This window comes from Zingiber officinale, chromosome 2B, assembly GCF_018446385.1.
Source record: "Zingiber officinale cultivar Zhangliang chromosome 2B, Zo_v1.1, whole genome shotgun sequence".
In the NCBI taxonomy this organism is placed as follows: domain Eukaryota; kingdom Viridiplantae; phylum Streptophyta; class Magnoliopsida; order Zingiberales; family Zingiberaceae; genus Zingiber; species Zingiber officinale.
In genome coordinates, this window is record NC_055989.1 from 71140546 (window position 1) to 71146838 (window position 6293).

Below are 6293 nucleotides of genomic sequence, written 5' to 3' on the forward strand. Positions count from 1 at the left end.
GATGGTCAAAGGGTTGACTAGGTTGATGAGAATACAAGTCAAGTAGGTCAAGGTTGACAGGAGACTTGACTGGGAAAGTCCTATCTAGATGTTAGGTAACGGGAAAGTCCTAGTGAGGAGCTAGGCAGGAGAAAGTCCTGGTGAGGAGCCAGGCAACGGGAAAGTCCTAGTGAGGAGCTAGGCAGGAGAAAGTCCTCGTGAGAAGCCAGGTAACCGAAAAGTCCTAGTGAGGAGCTAGGCAAGGGAAAGTCCTGGTGAGGAGACAAGCAGTTGGAAAGTCCAAGTGTGATCTTGGCAAAGGAGAAAGTCCTGGTGAGGAGCCAGGCAATTGGAAAGTCCAAGTGTGATCTTGGCAAAGGATGTAAGTCCAAGCATGTGGTCTTGGCAAGGTAAGTCCTGGTATGACTTGGCAAGGAGAACTCAACAACTAGGATGAGGCCGAAGGAAGCTCTTGAAGGCAAGGCGTGAATGATGGGGAGATGTCCGAGGGAGGCAAGGCTGATGGAGGAGGCTAGACGGCTAGTTTAAGATTGGTCGAGTGTGACCAAATGCTAGGCATGGATACTCAACAGGTCACGGTTGACCAGGAGTTGGGTTGGAGATTTTTGACTTGAGTTTGAGTCAAGTTCAGGCTGGTCAATCGATCGGGCGATCGATTTAACTAGGGTCCAATCGATCAGTGGATCGATTGGAGTGCACTGCGAAGGAAGGAATGACCCAATCGATTGGTCAATCGATTGGGACCATAATTCGTGAGCACAGAGGCCTTCCCAATCGATCGGGCGATCGATTGGGAGCTGCCGATCGATCAGCCGATCGATTGGGCAGGGGAGTTCTCGCACGATCGCGACAACACAGAAAGCTTCTGAATTGATCCACCGATTGATTCAGATGTTCCCAATCGATCGGTTGATCGATTGGGATTCGACCGTTGGGCAGGATGTAGGTGATGGACGGCTGCGATGGAGCAGTGCTGACGTGGCAATCAATTAGGGATGGATTGGATCGATTGGGAGCACTGTTTAAAGCCTTGGCAGAGCGTTTTCTCCGTAGATCTTTGCGATTTCTACTGCTGTGATTTTTCTGCGATCTTCAAGAGTTTCTTCCGCTCTTCACCACCAGTTCTTGAAGGCTCTTGAGAGTGTTCTCTCAAGATTTAACAGGCAACAACAAGCAACAAGTAAGCAAGAAGAGAGTGTTTTTACTTGTATTTGTATTTCTTCTTCTTGTGTGAGAATTTGTACAAGGCTTCTCTGCCTTCGACTGCGATCGAGGAGGGTTTTCATAGTGGAGGAGCGTGTCATGTGTGGATCCTTGGATTAATCACCTCTTCTTGAGGTGGATACCAAGTAAATCTACTTGTTAGCATTGTGTGAGTCTTGTATTTCATTTCTGCTGCATATCATCATCAAGACGTAACCAACGAGCGCGCGACGGGACGCTATTCACCCCCTCTAGCGGGCACATCAGTCCCAACAATTGGTATCAGAGCGAGGTCGCTCTTCTACGGACTAACCGCCAAGAGAGCAAGAAGCTAGAGGAAGAAGAAGATGGAGAGTGAAGGACCTCTCGGATGGAACATCCGGATTCCACCTCCATACGACAAAGAAGACTTCAATTTTTGGAGGAACCGATTGGAGACTTGGTTCCAAATGGATTGGAACCAATGGATGGTCTTGGAGGACCCATTTGAAGCTCCAACAGATAAGAAGGGTAAACGCCTCCGACCTCGACATTGGACCAAGGAACAAAAGGAACAAGCGGAGGCCGATAAGGAGGTAACGAAAATTTTGTTAAATTTATTACCTTCTAATATCCTTTTGAGTGTAGGTGAATACACAAGTGCATGTGATCTTTGGAAAAAGATCATTGCCCATCATGAGAACCCTATACAACTCCAAGGAGTGGAGGAGCCCAAGGAGAATGGCTCATTGGTCCAAGAAGAGAAGAACCAATCCAATGTTGACACAAGATCAACATTCGAGGAGAAGAAGGAAGAGGAGGAGAAGGAAGAAGATGAGAGATCCTCTACATCTTCAAGAGAGGAAGAGATGGAAGCATCCACATTCTCAATAGTTGAAGAAGTGGAAGCACCCACACTCTCAAGAGGAGAAGAAGAAGATGATGATGCAACCTCCACAATGCAAGCTACATCAAATGGAGAATCAAGCATCATCCCTACAAGAAAAGGTATAGGAACTTCAATTGAAAATAATAAAAATCATATCATTTGCTTTGAGTGTAGGGAGCACGACCACTACAAGAGCAAGTGTCCCAAGTTGGCCAAAAAGAAGAGCCAAGTAGTACCCAAGGGCAAGGAGAAGCTCAAGGAGACAATCCCCACAACAAAGAAGAGCAAGGAACACATCGTGTGTTTCTTGTGTAATCAAAATGGACATTATCGAAGTCAATGTCCAAAGGGGAAGAAGTCGGTCAAGGTCAAAGGAGGAAGCGCAAGTCTAGGGGGAGCTTCCAAGGTAAAAACCAATGTATCATTTAATGAACCTATTCCTTTGACAGATGATAAAATGCATGTTAGAAATAACTCTTATCATTTTAATGCCAATTATCATGAGAATAGGAGGCATGATAGCTTTAAGGGAAAATACATTCCTCCTCATGCTAGATTTACCACACCTAAGGTTAGGAAGGTAAATAACAACTTAGGTAATAACACTAAGGACTTTAGAAATATGCCTAAGAATAGAAATGCTCAAGGATTCAATGAAAAACCAAAATCTAGATATTTATGGAGTGAAAACCAAGTCTTGAAGACAAGACTTGATAGTTTAGAAAGGACCCTAGCAAGAATGGAAAATATTCTTAAGGGTCAAAATGAGCAAAACCTAGGAAAAGCTAGACAAGAGTCATCCAATGGCTATAGAGGTTTGGGATACAAACCTAAAGTAAAGAAGGATGTGACTCCTTTTCATAGGGTTCCATGTAGCTATGGGACCAACCCTAGGTGTAAAGGTCAAGTCAAGGATACTAGGGAAGGAATCCCTAAGAGTACTTTTAGCAAGACCAATATGACTAAGACTTCTAAGAAGTCTAACAAAGTCACAAAGAAGGTCACAAGGGAGGTCATCCCTAAAGTTGATCTAGTAAAGGTGATTAAGGCTCCAAAAAGGCCAAACAAAGTCACAAAGAAGGTCACAAGGGAAGTTATTCCTAGAAAGGTCCTTAGGAAGGTATCTAGGGAAGTCATCCCTAGTGAGTACCTAGAGCACCCAAGGAGCACCAATAGGTTTTGGGTTCCTAGGAGCATATTCTCTACACCCTAGATGAGTTTAGAGAGTGTCAACTCAAATTGGAAGGGTAGTTAACCCAACCTTGTTAAAGTTGACACTTGAGAGCATTTTCAAGGTTATTGTTAACCTTTGAAAATGAAAAGGATTATGGGGTTACTCTTTGAAAGAGTAATATATGTGCCAAAATTTGAAGAGTTGAACTTAATCTAAATTGGCACACTTAAGAAAAGTATAAGAAAAATCAAGTTAGAATTTTGATACTTTCTTAAGGAATTAAGAGAAAACCCATGCTTTAATCAAATGTGTTTAACCCTTGAAGAGCAAAAAGGTGCCAAGTTTTGAGGATTAGAAATTAGGTTAATATTGGCACACTTAAAGGAAAATCATAAGAGATACTAAGTTGAGATTGTTAGTTAGAGCCCTAGAGCCAATCATTTGATGATTGTATGGACTCATGTATATCATATTCTTGTATATTAATAAAGGCATTTGTTTGGTTATTATATTTATTTATATTAGTGCCAAATAGACTAAGTATAATAGCGTCCTTGAGTAGAAGGTTCATACCTATATCAATCGATTAGTTGAATCGATAGTGAGATGATATAGGGAACACTACTCTAAATTATTCCTAGTCGAGTATTAGCATTCAGGGACAATGTTAATACAATAAGACTAGCATGTAGGTCAGCTCGATGACTTGATCTCACAAGTCATGGATATAGAGATATCAAGCTGACACATGGGTATGCATTAGAGAATGTATACTGAATGACCCGCCATGAGAAAGTATCATGGATCGTTATATGAGTGTCATATACTTTCTCATGTGGCTATTAGTCCTTAGACCTGAAGTCACCATGGATCCCTACATAAGGAGTTATGTACTTTGGTTTCGTCAAACGTAACCGGGTAGACTATAAAGGCGATTACTGGGTATATAACGAATTATGCAGAGGGATGTGAGTGATGTAGATGGGATCTATCCCTCCCATATGACGGGAGCGACATCGCTATTCTTGATAGAGTGAGACCACTAAGTGCATGGCCATGCCCAAATGAGTCAACATTAGATGTTGAGCTCATTTGATCGAGTGCGTCTACTTAGAGTTCAAGATTTAGATTGATTAGAGGATGACACGGTCTATGCCTCACATTGATCAATCTAGATGTCTAGGATAGAAGGACACTTGTCATTATTTTGTGAGTAGTCACAATTGGTAGTCACAAGGTGATGTCGGATCTCGACATTCTTGTAACTTGGGTAGTAATGATGTGTTGCTAGATACCGCTCATTACTTATGCTCCTAAATGGGTTTAGGGCATTGCCAACGTTACAAGAACCTATAGGGTCACACACTTAGGACAATTAGGTGGAGATTAGGTTCATTTGATGAACCAAGAGGATTAGATTCATTTGATGAATCAAATTGGATTAAGAGTAATCCCAATTGGGCTAACTTGAGTTCGACTCAAGTTGATTCATGTGTTAAATGAGTCTAATTTAGATTTTGACTCATTGAATCAATTCAATTTAATGAATTAGATTCATTATATTAAGTTGACTCGAATCAAATGGTTGGATTAGATCCACCATGGTAGAGATTGAGTCAAGTTTGACTTGACATGAGAAGGAAGACCAAAGGTCAATTTTGACTTGACCTTTTGCCACCTCATTGGTGAGTTGGCATTAGGTGGACCAATAATGATGTTCCATATCATCATGGGTGCCACCTCATGGAAGTTACAAAGCCACTCTCTTAATGGTTTCATATTAATTGTAATTAATGCAATTAATTGGTAATGGTTTCATATTAATTGCAATTAATGCAATTAATTGGTGAGAGTTTTGAAAGTGGCCGGCCACTTGGTTTTTGGGTGGGGATTTCATTTTTCCCATTCAAGTGTGGTGTATCTTCCTTGTGTTCTTCCTCTCAAGCTCTCTCTCTCCCTCTCCTCCTCCCTTGGCCGAACCTTACCAAGGTGCTAGCACACCTTTGTGTGAGGTTTTCTCCATCTAAGTTGTCCGTGTGGATACTTCTAGAGGACCGACGCTTGACGGTCTTGAGATCCGGCAACATCTTGGAAGAGCGGGATTCGCGAAGGGCGCGCATCAAGGGTAAACACTTTTACTCGTAGATCTAAGTAGTAGATCGGTTTTTGAACTCGTACAAGAAATAGTTTTTCGATTTTTGTATACGAATCTTTGCACGGATCTACGGCTTTGGGTCCTTCGGGGTTTCCGCGACGCGAAAAAGCGGTTTTCGCGGCCCGAAGAACCCAATAGTGGTATCAGAGCCACGTGCAAAGACTTGTACGAGTTCATTTGTATTTTTATGAAAAATAAAACTTCTGTAATTTTCTGTAAAAATTGAGTTTTTAGAGTTTTTATGAGTAATTTTTCCGTAGAAGCGAAGCACAAGTGTCTCGGCACTTGTAGGCTTCGGCTACCGGAAAGTTTTCTTTTAAACGGCTTCGTTTTGCCCCAAATCCATTTGGGACAGCGGGGTCGGGTGCCATTAGATTGCAAAGGAGCAACTCACGATGGTTAGATCGTGGGTAGGGGCATAGCCCCTAACCCCGCAAGGGAATTTGCTTCGCGGTTGCACCCGAAATCGCTAAAAACGAACCCGCCGGGAAGATTTTTCCGAAACGACAATGTCTCGGCCCAAATCATTTTGGGACAGCGGGTTTAGGCACTGTTGGATCGCAAAGGAACCCTTGCGATGGTTAGATCGCGGGTAGGGGCGCTGCCCTTGGGCCCCGCAAGGGGATCCGTTCCGCGATTGTGCCTGGAACCGCTAAACGGGACCGCCGGGAAATTTTACTCGTAAAAATTATAAAAATTAATTTTAAAATTATAGAAAATTATGTAAAATATATAATTTTGAATTATATATAAATTTGTGTGATAGTCATGGCCCAAGAACCCAATATGATTGGTTGTGTTGTAATTCATAATACGGCCTGCGTGCCGTTATGTGTTTGTGCATGTTGTATGTTTTATTTATCCGCGACCTGCGCGTCGTGCCTCGTCTTTTA